The 20,353-nt window shown below is 38.9% G+C and overlaps 1 pseudogene; it reads right to left on the bottom strand.

Annotated features, from left to right (window-relative positions):
- Window positions 1–15,503: 15,503 nt before the first annotated feature.
- On the bottom strand, window positions 15,504–16,199 carry LOC142433820 (septin-10 pseudogene; annotated as a pseudogene).
- Window positions 16,200–20,353: the final 4,154 nt, after the last annotated feature.

The raw sequence follows: 20,353 nt of genomic DNA, 5'->3' as shown, positions 1-20,353 counted from the left end.
TAGTAAAGTAGTATAAGGATACTTTTGTATGTATGGCTATAAAATGTTACCATCTTCTAAGACAGAAAAATTATTTTCAAAGCTGTCTTGAGAATCCTATCTTACAGAATCGTGCATGGATGTGGCATCTAGCTCTCCTTTTAAAAATGACATAGTGGGGAGCTACCTGTTAGCCTCAAATATGGGAGAAATGAAGGGCCCCAAATGAAGACCAGTAAGTGGATAAGGTCTTTGTCCATTCATTTGATACTTTTGTTACTTGCCCACGGACAGCAATGCATGTGTGTGTGTGTTGGTAGAGAGTCAAAAATTGGAACAGATATGGCAAATATCTGATGTACGTTAAACCCTCATTTTATATAATAACTTTATATCATTCATCCTCTTGTCCTCCTGTTAACAGTCGGGACTCTTTGGATGTACGAGATAGAAAACCTACATAAATATGATTTAAAATAGAGGAACTCAGTAGTTAATACTAAAGGGCCCTCGGTGAGACTTGATCTAGGTGTTCCAACAATGTTAGCCTGCCTTGATTTATTTTGCTATGTTAACTAGGCTCTCACCTGTGTTAGCTTCATTCTCTGAATCAACATGGTGACCTATAGAATCTCCACACAAATTCCCCAATTCAGAATTTCTATTGTAAACTCCCCAATTCAAATACACTGAAAATAGAGTGCATTTCATCCCATTAATTCCAGCAAATAGTCCAAAGATATACTCTGACTAGAACAGCTTGAGTTACATGTGAACTACTGAAGGAATTACCATGGCTAAGGGGATTCAACGAATCAATGGACAGTTCTGGGTCTTGGGCTATAACATCAAGGACAGCCATTCAAAATGAACAGAGAATACTTTCTATGCCCACAAAGAATGATGGAAAGCAAGGACATTATTTTGAGGACTAAGGTGCACCTGTTCCAAACCATGGTATTTTCAATGTCTTAATATGCATTTGAAAGTATGACACTGAATAAGGAAGACAAAACATCATCTATTCATTTGAATTATGGTGCTGTTCAAGAATACTGAATGTATGGTCTGTCAAAGTGACAAACAAATCTATCTTGAAAGATATATGGCCAGAATGTTCCTTAGAGGCAAAGATGGTGAGACTTTATCTCATTGTCTTTGGGCTTGTTATAAAGAGAGACCAGTCCCTGGGGAAGGGCATCATGCTTGGTAAAGTGGAGGGGCAGAGAAAAAAAGGAAGACCTTCAATGAGCTGAATTGACACAGTGGCTGCAACACTTTTGCTCGCGAATATAAGAACAATGGTGAGTATCGTGCAGAATCAAGCAGTGTTTCGCCCTGTTGTACACAGACTGGATGGCACAACAACAATAATGAGTTACAATCTAGGAAACCCACAGGCACAGTTATACTCTGTTCTGTAGGGTTGCTATGAGTCGCAAGTGACTCACGGCTGTGAGTGAGTTATATTTTATAGACCCTTTATTTGCCCAGTCTTTTCTCAATTCTAGGCCAAAGTGAATTCCTCTGACTTTTTCCCTGTTGTACTTTGAGCCTCTATTCTAGTATTTTAATAGCCAGTCCCATATTTTAATGCCCTGAATCCATGTCTTCTTTCCCCCTAAATAACAAGTATAATGCGCATAGGATTTCTATTTATTTATCTATTTATCTATTTATCTATTTATTTATTTATTTATTTATTTATTTGATACATCTTTTTCATATGCATGTAGTACCTAAGATTCTAACATACACTGAATGTATTCTTGTGGAGTAATTGATTTGAAATGATTATGAATAATTGTTCTTTGTTACTTCTTCAACCTATGATATCAATTGCCTGCATTCAGTTCTGCAAAAACTGCTCTAGGGCATGTACGTATTTCTAAAGTTATTCAAAATTCTCTTTGACTTAATATCTTTATATTGATATAGATATATTTGTATTCTTTTTATATATAATCAGTCTTCAATTACTAACTCATATATCCCGATACGGAGTGTATGTGATTTTCTGATTGAAGCTGGAGGGTCTAGACCCTCTTTTCCAATCACATATATTTCATGCACTTTTGTGCCAGGAATTAAATTCATTATGCATAGTGTGGCTTTAGCTATATAATCAGTCAGAATGAATCACAACCAAAATAGATTCTTATATTGCAAATTAAACTCCACATTTTATAATTCAGCAACAATTTGCTGACTGGTCTGAGAATTCCTTTAGGCTTTTTAGAGTGGCTACCGTTTAAATTGGGTATATAAGCATAGATCTTATTTGCTGGTGATTCCAAACAAGTATTTGGATGCAAATGCGAAGATTAAGTTCAGCTATAAAGCTATGCAGAGCACTTAGACTGTCTCTAAGGCAGGAGCTCTGCATAGCACATGAACAGGTGCCCAAGAAACCCTCACGGCGAAATCGATGTCAAGTCCCTTTCCAAAGAAGGTAGTAAGATCTAGGGAAGAGTTCCATGCTTCTTCAAAGGGACATGAGGTGCGAGGTCTGAATAGCCTAGTTGTCTGATACCTTTGTTTTATTATTTTTCCATCCAAATAGCCCCAGATTTTATTGTGCAGGGACTTTTTGCGGCTTACAGAGATCCAATAATGTGCTAAAGGTCACACATACAATGTGTTGGCATGGCCAGATCTGTATTTTCTGTCACAAACTACTGCTGTCCTTCTCACACTGTACATGCAGATGTATCATTTCCTGGAGTACACATGCTGCCACAGTAACAGAATCATCCGATAATATAGTTTAGAATAAGCATATTTAGATTGAAATATTTTGAAAAATATATGGCATTTTTAAACTGAGGAGTGTTCTTGCCCATCATATCACTGGGGGGAAAGGGGCATTATCAAATTATTATGGCACTAGATGTCAAAGTTGGCAGTGTACACACAAAGAACAGCTTCTAACTCAGAGTCTTTTTTGCTTTTAAGGTGGCAATTGCTATACAGTGTTTGTGGGTTTTTATTTTGTTTTGTATTTTTGCAAAACTGCACTAAAGTGTTAACAAGTTTCCCTTCAAAACAAAATGAACAGAACTTTATTTGAAAAGCTTGTAGAGTTCGGTAATTCATGAAGGCAACCCATCTCAACACTTCAAGGTAAACTTAGGATACTGCAAACTCAAGATCATTAGATTTCTTGATAGATAATCTTCAAGCCTGTATCAGAGAGACCATATTAATAATAAACCAAGGCAGGGAATTGTTTATTTTTAACCCAAAACAAGAATATATCATTTTGATTTCTCAGTCCAAATGTGTTGGGTTCTTTGGTAGTTATGTTATCCCTGAAGTATCCTCTGGGATTTTATGGAACTATACAACTCTTGGTGCCATTTCCTCCCTAGAGGTGGAAAAGCTAATCTTTCTTTTTTTATTTTATTAGGGACTCATACAACTCTTATCACAATCCATACATACATCAATTGTGAAAAGCACATTTGTACATTCATGGCCCTCATCACTCTCAAAACATTTGCTCTCCACTTAAGCCCCTGGCATCAGCTCCTCATTCCCCCCCTCCCCACTCCCCCTCCCTCATGAACCCTTTCAAGCCCCGTGTACATTTTCTATAAAGGAGCCGTCATAGCTTGGCCTGCCCGACATCTCCCTGCAACCATTTTTCTGTTATCCATCCCTCAGGGAGGAGGTGACATGTAGATCCTTGTAATCGGTTCCCCCTTTCCAACCCACCCTCCCTCTGCCCAGTATCGCCACTCACACCACTGGTCCTGAAGGGATCATCCGCCCTAGATTCCCTATGCTTCCACCTCCCATCTGTACCTGTGTACATCCTTTGGTCTAGCCAGATTTGTGAGGTAGAATTGGGATTATGATAGTGGTGGTGAGAAGGAGGAAGCATTTAGGAACTAGAGGAAAGCTGTATATTTCATTGTTGCTACATCACACTCTGACTGGCTCTTCTCCTCCCCGAGACCCTTCTGAAAGGGGATGTCCAGTAGCCTACAAATGGGCTTTGGGTATCCACTCCTCACCACCCACCCTGGAAAACCTTTTCAACTAATGAAATTGTACAATCTATGACAATGAAATTATAAATACAATTGCAGACCAAAATGGCTCATTTATAGAGAATGTACAAGGGGCTTGAAATGCAATGAAAAATGTCACACATACTTATTTTTCTCCACCTAGTCCTAGTCCTCTGTCACCCATGCTCCAAATCAAACCAAATTCTCTGTCATCCAGTCAATTCTGACTCATAGTGCCCCACCCCCAGCGAGTTTCTGAGACTGTACGCTACTGATGGTTGCTAAGTGCTGACCATGCTGATCGCAGCTGTTCATGTAATCACTATATCATGAAGGCTCCTGCCACCTGTACCTACCCTACATATTTTCATTTTGGTATTGCATCCAAATTTGACCATCACATTACCCACAAATTCACTTCCTTGTAATTCATTTCCCCATGTCACATCACCATCCACTCATTCATGCAGGATTAATATTTATGTGTCATTTTATATAATTTCTTCAACCTTACCACCACATTCTACTAGTTATATATCATTAATATATCTAAATATACTTTAATGTTATCAGTTCTCAGCTTATTTTAACAGCCAGCTAGTTTGTTAATCTATTAAAACCCTTCTTGCTCTCACAAAACTTGCCATCTTTTCATGTCATTGTCCTGCACTGATCATAAGAAGACACACCCACACTTCTTAGATTGATGTTCAAGATGCTTCATGATCTGCTCCCAGTTGCACACCAACATCAATACAAAAGTGTATTAAAAGATATAATCAGGCCCCCTTTATAAGATCGAGATCTGTCCCTAGTGTTAGAATTTGTAGGTTTGCTGGACCAAGAGATGTTGTTTATATTTAGGTTTACTTTCTAAAGGTAAAGACTACAAGTCTTTTCAAGATTTAAAAGCTACAAGTACAACAAGTGAAAGTGATTTTGATGAATAATTTTATCCTAATGAGAATTGCTTCAATCACTTTTTTAATATTTTATTAGGGGCTCATACAACTCTTATCACAAGCCATACATATACATACATCAATTGTATAAAGCACATCTGTACATTCTTTGCCCTAATCATTCTCAAAGCATTTACTCTCCACTTAAGCCCTTTGCATCAATTCTTCTTTTTTTCTCTCCCTCCCCGCTCCCCCCTCCCTCATGTGCCCTTGGTAATTTATACATTGTTATTTTGTCATATCTTGCCCTATCCGGAGTCTCCCTTCCCCCCCTTGTCTGCCGTCCATCTCCCAGGGAGGAGGTCACATGTGGATCCTTGTAATCAGTTCCCCCTTTCCAACCCACTCACCCTCCACTCTCCCAGCATCGCCCCTCACACCCTTGGTCCTGAAGGTATCATCCCTGTGCCTCCAGCCCCCATATGCACCACTGTACAACCTCTGCCCTATCCAGCCCTGCAAGGTAGAATTCAGATCATGATAGTTGAGGGGAGGAAGCATCCAGGATCGGGGGGAAAGCTGTGTTCTTCATTGGTACTACCTCGCACCCTGACTGACCCATCTCTTCTCCTAAACTCCTCTATGAGGGGATGTCCAGTGGCCGACACTTGGGCCTTGGGTCTCCACTCTTCACTTCCCCTTTCATTGAATATGGTATATATATATATATATTTATACACACATATATATATTTATACACACACACACATATATATATATATATTTTTTTTGCATGATGCCTTATACCTGGTCCCTTTGGCACCTCGTGATTGCACTGGCTGGTGTGCTTCTTCCATGTGGGCTTTGTTGCTTCTGAGCTAGATGGCCGCTTGTTCACCTTCAAGCCTTTAAGACCCCAGACACTATCTCTTTTGATAGCCGGGCACCATCAGCTTTCTTCGCCACATTTGCTTATGCACCCATTTGTCTTCAGCGATCCTATCATGGAGGTGTGCAGCCAATGATATGCTTTTTTGTTCTTTGATGCCTAACAACTGATCCCTTCGGGACCACTCGATCACACAGGCTGGTGTGTTCTTCCATGTGGGCTTTGTTACTTCTGAGCTAGATGGCCGCTTGTTTATCTTCAAGCCTTTAAGACACCAGTCACTATCTCTTTTGATAGCCGGGCACCATCAGCTTTCTTCACCATATTTACTTGTTCACCCAGTTTGGCTTCAGCAGTTGTGTTGGGAGAGTGAGTATCATAGAGTTCCAATTTAATAAAAGAAAGTATTCATGCATTGAGGGAGTGTTTGAGTAGAGGCCCAGGGTCCTTCCGCCACCTTAATACTTAACCTATAAATATAGACACATAGGTCTATTTCCCCATCCTCATATATATATTTGCATGTACATGTCTTTGTCTAGACCTCCATAAATGCCCTTTGACTCCTAACTCTTTCCTGCTTCAATCATTTTAAAGTGAGGATCAATCTCCATATTCAAGGGCAAGTTTGAGTTTTCCTTTCACAATGGAATAAATATATCACCTTAAGCCAAGTATGTTTTCCATTCTTTTCATAGGCAAACTTCTCTGTATTTGCCATCTTCATTGTTATTACTCCACCATTATTGTTTCCACCAAATAGCATGGCTACCAATGATCTCCATATTGTTCCATTTAATAGTTTCAATCTTCACTGTACTAGATGGATTTGTAACACTTGATCCTATTTTCATGAATATTCCCTTTATCCTAAGAAGCCACTCGTGTCTTGGTTCTCCTCCTGCCGCTCTTGTGCTTTTATTTATTTCTTTAATTCTCCTTTGCAGGATCATGATCTTTTCCCTGACCCTTCACATTGGCAGTCCTCAAGGATTTCCAAGGCCCACTTTATATCTCACATTTGCCCAGGCAATCTCTTACACTGTCTCCTGCAGATCTTTCCTCAAATCTCCAAAAGGGTATATTCAACTACCTACCTTGACATATATACTTGAAAGTCAAATAGGTTCTTAAAAAATGAACCTATCAAAAACAAAACTCATCATTGGCTCTACCAAATAATCCCTCTATCTGGATCTCTTGTCGCAGTGAATGGCACTAATTGTGTGCCCCATAATCCTAGCCAGAATTATGGGAAACATCCATGACTTGCTCTTTTTGTCCTTATATGTCCCCTTAATTGTCAGGGTTTTACAATGTCATTGCAGAATATGCATCCAATACCTTTTTCCACTACTAACACATGACCACTGATATTTCTGTTTCTAATATGGACATGCCAGATAACACCCTAACATCTCTCAGACTCCATATTTTACCTTTTATAGCAATTTTTTTTTCCATAGCTGAGTTTGTACCTTTTTTCTCCTTTGGATTCTGGGATACTATTCTTTTCTGGTTCTTCTCCCTTTTGGGATTTTTTTTTTCTTCTCAGCAATTCTGCCAGCAACTTTCAATTTCCTCATCTATTAAATGGCGTGCACCTCAGTGTTTTGTCCGAAGCCTTTCTTTTTCATATTTCACTCTCTCCCTAGGTGATCTTTTCTCTCCCATGGCTTCAAATAACACATATATGTGTGAGCACTTAAATTGATAACTGCAGGCCACTTTTCTGCCCACAGCTTTTGTGGACTGTATTCTGGACCTCTCTGTCTGGGTGTTGCATACAACAGTGAGTCACCCCTATCTTGGCTGCTGATTCCTTTCTGACTACCATCCCTCTTCTCTTCTAGGCAATTGAGATTCTATATGACCTTTGTAGTCCAGTCCAATATGATCTTTCCTCTAACGTCTACTTTGCCTACTCTTCTTCTGGGCTCTGTCCTCAGTCTTGCTTGGCTGTGGTTGATTTATTTCCCCCAGTAGTAGAGAAAATCCTTTGATCACAATGAACAATTTTGTAAAATAAGCATAAATTAAATTCTCACAAACAAAAGCAAATACAATTCACGCTAAGGTTGATGGGATCATGGAAATGACAGTGTTGTCAATGGGCTCAAGGACAACGGAAGGAATGAACACCAACATTGCCTGGATCTCCTCTCCTTTCTACAGGGTGCTTCAAAAAGTTTGTTGAAAAGCAGACTTAAAGGAGAATGAAATTTGTTCCATAAACATTGTGAAGTCTTTTGATCCTTCTCTCTGCATTGGTTTCATGGGCTCATCCATGCCACACTGGGGGAAACATGGGCAACAGGCTCACTTTTCACATTTCTCTACCATCCTCGAAAGGGAATGGCATGTTTTACATCTGCTTCAATCTAAAAACAATTCCACTTGGGATTCTGATTGGCTAGGATTCAAGTCTGTTCCTACATCTGGATCAATGGCATTGTGGAGTTAAGCTATTATGATTTGCCACACTTTAATCGGCTGCTCATGGCTTATCAAGCATAGCAACAGAGGGATATGAAAACACTGAAGTCTTTACTAGAACCTTCTAGTTGAAATAGGGCTGTGTGGATTTTGTAAGAGAATTGTCTATAAGGAAAGATCGCAGTGCTAACATACAAAATAGCTTTCTACTAAATACTTTCTCTAATATTGGAGGGTTAGTTAATTATGTGGATGCATTAATGTGTGTGTGTGAACAATAGAGAGAAAGGAGCATATTGTAGGTATATTAATGAAGTGGGTGTAGGTGATATTTTGTTTTCTTCATTTTAAAATTTTTTGTTTCATATTTTAAGTGGATATCTTACCTTCTAAGAAGTCCTGGTGGTGTACTGGGCTATATCTAAGGCTGCTAACCACAAGGTTCAATGTTCCAGAGAGAAAGATGCAGCTTCCTGCTATCAGAAAAGTGAAAAACCTAAGAATGCCAAAGGGATGTTAGATTCTGTCTTATTGGGTCACTAGGACTTGTAATCGACTCAATGTTTTCTTGTTTCCTAAAACTCTCTTGAATTTTTTTTCTTTTTAACTCCTGGAAAAATGAGATCATATTGGAGATCCTTCCTTTTGCGATGGAAAATTCAACACACGAGGCACTCAGTTGTGGAATGGAGCCTCTTTGTTGGGAGATGTAAAGTTTTTGGATGTTTCCACCTGACTAACACATGCAATTCTCCTCCTCACCTATATGCTTACAGGCTTACTGCTGTAGGGACATTAGTCTGCCGTGGTGATTGCATAAGACTGCCTACAGCTCTTTGGGTTTGGGTCATACTTTAGCTTCCACCATGATCCCTTCAAGGCTTGGAGCTTTGTCTTAATCGGAAGCCACTGAGGAGGGTATTTTTAAAACAAAACAAAACAAAAAAAACAAACAAAAAACCAACTCGCTTGTATACTGTTCGTGCAGACCCTATAGGATAGGGTTGACATGCCCTTGTGAGTTTTCAAGGATGTAAATCTTCACAGAAAAGAAAGGACCCATCTTCCTCCTGAGGAGGGGCTGGTAGTTTTGAACTGCTTACTTAGTAGATGGCAGTTGAACCATGACCACTATGTCCCCAGAATGCAGTTCGGGTTCCCTCAGTGTTGGCTCTTGTGGGTGTTGCTCTCTATGGATGCATACATACGATCCTGTTTTCTACCAGCATGTTGCTTTCAAATGACTAAAAAGAATTGTATCCCATAGCAACATAAGCCACTTTCAGGAATTTTGAAAATGAAATGTCACATGTCAAAATCTGACCTATATACATAGGTCTCGGTCTAATTTCTGACATCAACATCTTTCATCAAGTTCTAGCCCATCCTGAGGTGTTATCCTCCCCCACGTTCACAGTCTCATTCTCTGATAATTCAAATAGACACAGTGGACAGATAATGATTGAGCAGAGGTTTACTTAAAATGCCTGACACAGTATTTCCCCAATATTTTCAAGGTTTCCTATGGGTGCTTAGGCATTCCTTCAATATTCAGGCTCACAGTTGATGATTTTGCCTTAACTTTCCCTTTCTGCTCTGTAGAATGTCAAAATCAGTGAGAGGTGAGTGCTTAGGATATTTTTAAGCTTTCTCGGGGCAATCACACTGCCTGCATATGTACATTTCAATCGGAATCCTGGGGAAGAGATGGAGCTTTTCACTGGGCACCTCAGCCCTCTGTTTTTCCTTTCATTTCGTTTTGGCCACAACCGGTATTCTTGCATCATGCGGGTGTGATATTAATCAATCGAAGCTGATGGTTTTTGACACTCCCTTGGCAATAGGGATTTTACACCAGAGAAAGCTTAGAGTCAAGCCAAAAAAAGACAACCAATGTGAGTTTTTTGAAAGAGCTGCCAAACAGGTCAAATAATGACAGTTCTTTGGACATTGTGGGGAGGTCCAACCCCATTTTATCTTTTCCGGTGACTCATCAGGGCCTGCTGATTTCAACAGCTCTTGTGGTTTTTCAATTGTTAGTCTTTAAGGCTAAAATGGGGCTTTGTAGAAAGGAATTGGAATAGACAAACTTGAATGACCACAAAGATTGGGGTTCTTACTGAGATGCAGCCATTTTTCTTCAATTAGTGTGGTGGAAATGCTGTTTGTTCCTTAGGAAAATGGAACAGGAGCAACACCTGTCGTGGCTCAGGTCTTGGCAGGATGATAACAGCTCATTCTGGGGAGCTCATTGCAACCCTGTTGGTCTGTCTTTCCATCTGAGACGATACAGACTCTTCTCCCCCTTGTTCTCTGGGATCAACTGCAAAAAGCAGCTACTTGTAAGTTTAGCAATTTCTTCATGCTCCCAGCCTGTCTACGAATAACTTGGTTAAAGTGTTAATATTTCTTTATATTCCTTAATATTTGTAAACTGCCTTTGTGTGAATTCTGGCATGAGCATGCCGACTACAAGATCCAAGGCATATATAAGCATTCCTCTAATAAAGCTCTGGGTTCTGGAGTGTCTAGGCTTCAGAGACCCCCACAATTCAACTGTAATCTGTCATTTTTTCTTTTGTATATAAGTTTTCTCATTGCAAATCTTACCTCTCTCAGGTCATTGTAAAGTAAGATAAGAGCTGGTCTCAATATCATCTTACAAATAAGGAAGCCTCTCCTGGATTAACGAAGCTTTGGCTACTTTCAAACATTATTGCTAGACTTTGGTTAATTTCTATAACTAAGAAAAAGGTTAGCTTGACTATTTTTCCCAGTTTTCTCATGCTTTCATGGAGGAGCAGATTTTTGAAGGTCTGTATTTTGCCTTTCCAAAAGCCTTGTCCTCCTAGATGCTGTTTTTAAACAGCTGTTCTCCTGGCATTTGGTAGGTGATAGGTCCTTCATAGGGGTGGTTATTTCTTTGAATTTACCAAGCTGGAACCAATTGTTGGGTATACCGGCATTTTATTATCCACATGGATTTACTTGAAGACTGGAGGGGTGGAAGGTGGGGGGTGTTACACAGCGATTTCATTTCTTTGTAGTAGAAAACTTGCAGGAGTTGGAATAGGTTACTTTTAAGTTATCTTCTAAGTGTGATGCTCCCTTGGTTTACTGGGTGTTTTGAAAACTCACCTACCTTGTAGCTAGCTTCTCCCGCCATCACATTGATTCTGTCTCAGAGACCCATAAGACTGGAACTTTCTCCCATGGAAAGGCTGGTGCTTTCAAACTGTTGACCTTGTGGTTAGCAGACCAGTGCATAACCAAGGCTCCTGCATATATCTTTGGCTTTCTAAAATCGGATGTACAGGCCTGATTATGACAAATACCTGAAAGGTTTTGGAGAAAGACAAGTGACACAGCAGTGGGTGGATGCTCTAACAAAGTTCTACATTTCTAAGTAGGACACTTTATGCTCTCTGCAAAGGCATGATTTTTAGTAATGTCACTGATGACATATCCACACCATCCATTAGGAATGTAAGAATTTCAGACACTCACTTTTTGCCTTTGAAATCGGTGACATGGTTTCTCTGGCTGACAACCTCACAGGGACAGGCACTTAGGTCCTCTGATGAGTGGCTCCAATGAATGTCAATGAAGCGCGTGCACTCCCAGGAGATGTACTAACCCAGCGCATTTGGCTCAGAGAAAGTGGGTCAGATCTGTCAAGTGAGAGAATAGTCCCTGTAGTACTCCCTTGAATGGATGGTTTGGGGAACATAGGTTGAGGATGGTTTAGGGAACATACTGATTCTTCCTGGTCGCGTGTAGTCCTAGTGGCATTCAATGAACATGCTGTCACACTTGCCAAAGTGAGCTAAATATACCCCAAAAGGATTTGTTTGAACATAAGTCATTCTTCTTGAGTTAAAGTGACTCAAGGGTTCACAGAGAAGAAGAGCAGATGTTGTGGTCAGGTTGGCTGGTGTTGACATCAAATAGGTGTTTTTTCCTCTATCAGTTGGTTTTAGGAACCAATTATTTTGTAAGCTTAACGCCTTCTGCTTTGATTTTTCTGTGGAAAGTTTGTGCTTTCTATAAAAGAAGGCATTTTGAATCAACTAAAAATCCTATTTGTAGGTGACATGGGATTTTATTGTGAGATCTCTTGCACTAGAGTTGGTAGGTGGGATGAGGCCCATTTAGTCACATCCAGGCCATCATACAGGGCCTAGAAGGCAGCACATATGCTATATGGGGTAGGAACTTTGCAAAAACCCTAGAGGCATATTGGAAACTCTATGTCTTTTTGCACATGAAATGGTTGATAAATAAACTCGGTCAGGACCTAGTGTAAATATCATGAAAGAATGAAGAATAAATAAAGAGAATTCCAGATAGGGGAAAAATAGAATAAGAAAACAAAAAGAGGGCAATTATTTAGTTAAATGTATCTGACATTTGAAAATTTTGAAAAAAAGATGGATCAATAAATTATAAGTTGTAGGGGTAATTGTCCAACCAGTTAGGAAAATATTACTTAATTAAAATGCATAATCTATAGTAGTAAGATATTTATTTTTATGAAAAGAAAATATATACAAAAAGGGAAAATTTAACAAAAAAACTTCCTATAGGCATACCTTTCCTCAGGATGACAGAAAACCTAAAAAGAAATTACAAATCAATGAATTCTATTATAAAAATTTTTAACTTTCATCCTCAAAAATGACATGAGGAGCAACAAAGCCCACATAGAAGAACACACCAGCCTGTGTGATCACGTGGTTCCAAAAGGATCAGTTATCAGGCATCAAAGAACAAAAAAATCATAGCATTCAGTGCTCACCTCCATGATACGATCGCTGAGGACAAATGGGTGCATAAGCAAATGTGGTGAAGAAAGCTGATGGTGCTCGGCTATCAAAAGAGATAGCATCTGGGGTCTTGTCTTAAAGGCCTGAAGGTAAACAAGCAGCCATGTAGCTCACAAGCAGTAAAGCCCACATGGAAGAAGCACACCAGCCTGTGTGATCACGAGGTGTTGAAGGGATCAGGTATAAGGACATCATCAGAAAAAAAAAATCTTACCATAGTGAATGAAGGGGGAAGAGCAGAGTGGAGACCCAAAGCCCATTTGTTGGCCACTGGAGATCCCCTTGCAGAAGGTTCTAGGGGAGGAGATGCGTCAGTCAGGGTGTAATGTAGCACCGATGAAGACTACAGCTTTCGTCTAGTTCCTAAATGCTTCCTCAACCCACCCCCACCTCCACTATCATGATCCGAATTCTACCTTGCATGTCTGGATAGAGCAGAGGATGTATACTGGTGCAGATAGGAGCTGGAGGCACAGGGAATCCAGGGTGGATGATACCTTCAGGACCAAGTATTAGAGTGGCAATACTGAAAGGGTAGAGGGAGAGGGGATTGGAAAAAGGGAACCGATTACAAGGATCTACATGTGACCTCCACTCTGGGTGATGGACAACAGAAAAGGAGGGTGAAGGGAGACATTGAACAGGGCAATATATGACAAAACAATAATTTATAAATTATCAAGGGCTCGTGAGGGAGGGGGGAGCAGGGAGTAAGGGGGAAAAAAGAGGACCCAATGCATAGGGTTTCAGTGGAGAGCAATTGCTTTGAAAATGATGAGGGCAATAAATGTACAGCTGTGCTTTACACAATTGATGTATGTATGGATTGTGATAAGAGTTGTACGAGCACCTATTAAAACCTTTTTTAAAAATGACATGAGGAATGTGACAAACTAGAAATTATTTGCCACCTATTTCTCAGTACTATAGTTCTTGCATAAAGTACACATAGTTCTTGCATACTGCATATGAATATGAATAAAAGCATCCAAAAAATAAAAATTAGCCATGGAATTCAACCAGCAGATCACAGAAAAGGACATATAAAGTCATTAATCTGAAAAAATATTCAATCTCAATGACTGAATAACTATAAGTAAATTTTTAAAACTATAAAATAATATGTATTCCCTATTAAATTGGAAAGTAAAAATACATGAGTGAACAAAAGCAAGGGCTTTCATACACTTTGAGTGTGTGTTATGGTAAATCAACTCAACATCTATCAATATTTTAAAATAAAATACATATTCATACCGCAATTCAGCTTCTATCAAATATGTTTTTGTATCTGCATCTATATCTGTTGTGCCAAGTCTAAAAATATATCTTAACTAGCCACTAATAGGAAACATTTAAATGAATTATGTTCCAGTCAACAGTGAATGTTGTAGGAATACATTCTATTAAAAGTAGGTTATAATTCTGTATGTACCATATGGAACTCTGTAGACTCTGGTATAGTTCATGTGGACACTCTGTGTGTATATGTGTACACACACAGATATGTTTGCTGTGAAGAGCCCTAGAGTGGCTTCTGATTGACACTGCCTTATGTGCAACAGAACCAAACACTATCCAGCCCTGTACTGTCCTCACAATGTTTGAGCCCGTTTTTGAGAGCATATTCATGTATATGACCTTTGAATAAGGGGGTAATGGCCAAGAGGCTGTTAGTAAAAGGATTTGAATAAGTGGTCCTGGGCTCCTGTCCTAGACCAATCCTCAAGAAATACAAGTAAAGGACTTATTTCTATAAGAATATTTTTAAAAACTTCTAACTTCTTAAAATAACCTTTACTTGGAATCATCTTCTGTGTACATAGTTCTAGAACAACTGTCTGATATAAAATTGGAGCTTTCATGCAGGAAATAAAATTGGGGAATCCAAGTTTAATGAGGTTGAGTTCTGTTTTTCCAGTCTTGTTTTTCTTCCTACCAGTTGCAACCAAGGACTGGAATATTCCTTTTCTTTTCTTTTTTTTTTTTTACCAAAAGGTAATTTATTATTTCATTCAATCAATATTTAAATGAAAAAATAAATCTAGTACACAAAACTAGATTATAAGAGTTTTAAAGTATTCATGAATAATATTAAATAATACCTGAGATAAAAAATAAAACTGTTAAGATATTCCCATATTTCAAATGTGCTTTCTTATTAGAAAACGCAAGTATTTTTTCCTCCAAAGGTCCCCTCTTTCTTTAAGTTTGTCTCTCTTCTTGGTGAACACTTTTAAGGTGTTCAAATTTGACATGAAACCCTTTCTTGCTTCTTTCATATGGCTTTCTCCTTCCCTCGCTGCACAAACATCTGCTTCACCTTTTCTTTCTTCTGATGCTCACCATAGAATCTAGGCCTTTTGCCTTCAGAGGTCTCTGGAACACTGACAGGCTAGTTTTCTGGGCACATGTCTTTAAAACCCGAGTCTCTAGTTTTCAGAGCCTATAAAATTCATAGTGTGCATCTTTTCTTACATATCTTCCACGTTTGGACAAAAGAGCACCTCCCGGAGCTAACCAGCTCACTCATTATCTTAAACTGTGTTAATTCTCATTTAGACATAACATCTGCTTTGACAATCACTGCCATCATGTTCACCTTACTGTCAAGGTTCTTCATTGTTAAGAGAACAAGTGTCTTCAGATAGTGGCCAGTTGGTGAGATGAAGTAAAAGGCACACATGGATATAGGAACCATGGTTGTTAAAGAAGCTAAAGTTAATCTTCAGCTCATCTCGGCCTCAAACTGAGCATCTATGTCATTGACTGTTAGTTGATAACTCTCTTCTTTATTTGATCACATATCCCACTGTATCCACAATGAATGGCACTTACTGGACTTCATATGTCTCAGCCTTAAAATGAAGGAAAAAAATGTGTGGATTTATGGTTATTGAAATTGGTACTGAACTATGTTGGTTTTCCCATTCCAGTTCCTCACATACAGAGGATATTAAAATAAAAGCCTTCCTGAGCAAACTGATCAGGTAAACTCTCAAAAGCGACATGGCTAGACATAGTTAAAGAACAAATGTTTTCTTGTTTGGGACCCTTTTCATCATGCACTTTTGGGGACCTACAAGGAAGGTTGTTTGTTTTTCTTTGCCATGCGCATTTCTTAGAGTAGGTGCCATGACACTTCAGAGGAGGGGATGGTGCCCAGTGGGAATGGATGAAAAGGGGAGACGGAAGCCAGCAATAGCCACAGTCTCAGTTCTAGTGCTCCCTTAATACCAAGGTCCAGGCAGGAGAGCTAATAGCAGCTTTTTACTCTCCCCATTTTTTATATCTTCTTTTAGTAAGTACATATTTTTTTTGGAATAGAAACATCAAAATGTAAGGCATGCCCACCATATGATATATACATATGAGTATATGGATACATATATGCATTTAATTAAATTTTAATTACAAATGTAAATTAGAAACCTATATTTATTTAAATTAACCTTATAGTCTTTCTGTTTGCCTATCTATTTACTATTAAGCCAGGTATTTTGACCAAGACTCATATGTAAATTGACTAATTTGGCCCTTGCAAAAACTCTCTAAAATTTGTTACTTTCACCACTGTAGCAGTAAGAAGCCTGAAATAAAATTGGTTGATATTATTCTTATGTAAGACTGGAAAACCAAATTTACTGCCATTGAGTTGATTCTGACTCAGAAGAAGCATATATAGGGTTACTGAGATTATAACTATTTAGGGAGAAGATAGCCTCCTATTTCTCCCACAGAGCAATAGGTGGGTTTGAACCACTGCCTTTGTAGTTAGCAGTCCAACACTTAGCTAACAGAGGCACCAGGGCTCCTATTACTGGAAATGCCTCTCAGTGTTTTATAGAAGATTTGGCATCAGTAATACACACGAACACTCTTGTAGTTTTAATTGTTTTATATTTGACAAAGTTTCTCATGTGTGCACTACTGACTTCATTAATGACATGGAGTTTTCAATTATATACCTGTGTCTTGTATGTGTTTAAAATAGCAAAGAAGTAGTCTGTTGTCTGAAATTAATATGTGAATTTATATGCGTCAAAATTATTGGAGGGAAATTAATTATTTTAAAAATCACTTTATTGGGACTCTTATCACAATATATGCATGCATCCATTGTGTGAAGCACATTTTCAAAACATTTTTTTCCTACTTGAACACTTGGTATCAGCTCCTCATTTTTCCTCTTCCCACTCTCACCCTCACTCCCTCCCTCCCTTGTTAACCCTTGATAATTTATAAATTGTTAATTTGTCATATCTTACACTTACCAGTGTCTCCCTTCACCCACTTTTCTGTTGTCCACCCCCAAAGAGGGGATTATGTGTAGATCATTGCAATCGGTTCCCCCTTTCTCCCTCCACCTTCCCTTTATCCTCCTGGTATCTCTATTGTCATTGTTGGCCCTGTGGTGTTTGTCTATCCTGGATTCCCTGTGTTGCAAACTCTTAAATGTAGCAGTATGCAAGTTCTGGTCTCCTCTGGTTTGTAAGATAGAATTGAGGTCATGATAGTGGGGGGAAGGAAGCAATAAAGAACTAGAGGTAAGTTGTGTGTTTTATTGGTGCAATACTGCACCCTGTCATCTCTTCCTTGTAATCCTTCTGTGAGGGGATGTCTAATTGTCTACAGATAGCCATTGTGTCTCTACTCCATGGCTCCACCCCAATTCACACTGGGTATGGGTTTTTGGGGGGGTCTTAGATGCCTGATACCTGATTCTATCGACACCTCATGATCACACAGGCTGGTGTGTTTCTTCCATGTGGACTTTGTTGCTTCTCATCTAGATGGTCGCTTGTTTATCGTCAAGCCTTTAAGACCCCAGATGCTATATCTTTTGATAGCCGGGCACCATCAGCTTTCTTCTCCACATTTGCTTATGCACCCATTTGTCTTCAGCAATTGTGTTGGAAAGGTGAACATCACAGAATGCCGGATTATTGGAACAAAGTGTGCTTGTGTTGAGGGAGTACATGTGTCGAGGCCCAATGTCCATCTGAAAACTTAATTATTAACATACAGCTATGAGTACATAGTTCTATTCCACTCTCATTATTTATAAATATATTTACAGATGTACATGCCTGTATTTAGTCTTCTATAAATGTCCTTTGCCTCCTGGTTCTTTCCTCTATTTCCTTTTGTCTCACCGTCATGTTCGGCTCTCCTTGTTGCTACATTGCCTTTGATTAAGCTCCACTAGGCATCCTATGCCCTTCTCTCTCTTGATTTTAGTTTACTTGTTGTTCCCTTGTCCCTGGGTTGCCACCCCCCCCTTTCACTTCCTTTCTCCTACCTCCCTTTCTCCCATATCCCCCGGAACCATTGGTCACATTCTTTTCATCTCTGAATATTTTACCCCGTCTATCTTATCTAGATAGACATGCAGAGACATTAGTAAGCACAAAAACCAGGCAAAGCCAAACAAAACAACAAAGGAAGTCAGGACCAAAAAAAATAATAGCAACAACAACAGAACCCAAAACATAATAACGAAAAGAAAGCCACTGACAAAAATGGAAAAGCCTACAAATAGCCTGTTTGTTGGCCTTTAGGAGTGTTTTCCAGTCGAGTCCGATAGGGTGCCACACTGTCTCCAAAGTCTATTTTTGGTATTCCCGGGGATTTTATCACTTTGCTCCCCTTGCTGCTCTGCTTCATGCCCTTAGTGTTTTGCCCCAGTGTGATGGGATCAGATTGTGCATTATTCACTCACTGTGTCTACAGTATTGCTCCCCGTAGCACTATGGTTTAGTGAGGGACATAGTGTCCCATGGTGGGGCCAGCCCTATGGTCCTCTCTGTGCATTGTTTGCTGTGAGCAGGAGTATCGTCCTTGGGCCTTTGTGGGCCAGGGTGTGGGAAATTAATTCTTTTATAAATGTTTTCCTTTTCTCTCATGGTGCCTAGATAGTTGTGACATTCTGTATTTCATGAATCAATTTTGATAAATTACATTTTTCTAGAAAGGCATCCATTTAGTTGAGATTTTTACTTTCATTTGTATAAACCTTGTCTGACTTATTCTCCTACATTTTAAACACTAGTAGTACTTAAAAGTAGTTTCCTTATATAATTTTTAATTTACTATATTTGTTATTTGTTAATGCTTTACTGATTATGTTAGCTCACAATTTTATTTCTTAATTTTTTTTCACGCAGTAAGGTCTTGGAAGTATTTGATTACTCTGCAACTTTTTCAGTGTTCAAAGTCACGAATGTGTGATCACTATTCATAGTTCATTTCTGCTTTACATTTGTTTTTTTCCTTTGCTTGCTTACTCTATTTATTTTATTATATTTATTTGAATTATTTCTTATTTAAGAGTGCAATTTTATAAAACAATATAACTTCTGATATAGTTTTGGTTAAACCTTGTAATAAGAAAATGTTCTTTTTATGACCTCTAGTTACTAGCAAAATAGCATTGATAAACTGTGTACAGCTAACAACAAGATTGGGGTTCAAACACACTAGCAGCTACTTGGGAGAAAGATGAGACTGTCTCTCTCATACAGGTTTACGGATTCAGAAAACCTATATAGGATTGCTATGGGTGACAATCAAGTTCACGGTAGTGGGTATTTTTTGTTTGTTTTTGTTTCTATATAAGAGGGGTAGCCCCTCCCCCCAAATGGAACTGTGCTGGTTAGAGCCAAGCATTCATAGTACATATTTTTCCCACTAGGTGAGCATCAAGAAACTCGTTCTGAGTTAGTACACCCAGTGGCATCTCCTGGGAAGTTTCCCTCTGGTCACAGTGAAATTTTTTGTTAAAGCAATTTCACTGAAACCTCATTTTTAGTGATGTCAAATTTAAGAGAATAGTATGTATTTCTGAAATTTTGTTTCCTGCTCAGGAAACATGTCACAGAAACTGTTGTGATGTTGAACATATCTTATAAGACAACACTATGGGAAAAAACTCTAGTATCAATAGTTTTCTCATTTCAAAATAAGGTGTAATGTTTATTGATGACAAACCTAGGTTTTGGACATCCATTAATTTCTGGAAGAGACAAAAATGTAAACTCGTAGTGCATTTGGAGTTCATTTTACCAGATCAGACTGTTACTCGAGCTTTCTATTTAGAGGTTCTGAAAAGATGTGTAAAAGTGTGTGACCAAAAAAGGCCTGATTTGTGGGAGAAAGGGTTTTGCCACTAGGACAATGCACCTGCTCACACAGCCATCTCAGTGTTCCGGTTTTTGGCAAAACCAGCATGCCTCTCCTTTGCCCTCACACCTTATTTACCTGACCTTGCTCTGTGAGACTTTTTTTGTTTCTGCAAGGGACACG

The sequence above is a fragment of the Tenrec ecaudatus genome, chromosome X, assembly GCF_050624435.1.
Source record: "Tenrec ecaudatus isolate mTenEca1 chromosome X, mTenEca1.hap1, whole genome shotgun sequence".
NCBI classification, from domain to species: domain Eukaryota; kingdom Metazoa; phylum Chordata; class Mammalia; order Afrosoricida; family Tenrecidae; genus Tenrec; species Tenrec ecaudatus.
The sequence above is the reverse complement of the archived record's forward strand: the minus strand, read 5'-3'. Positions and strand labels throughout refer to the sequence as shown.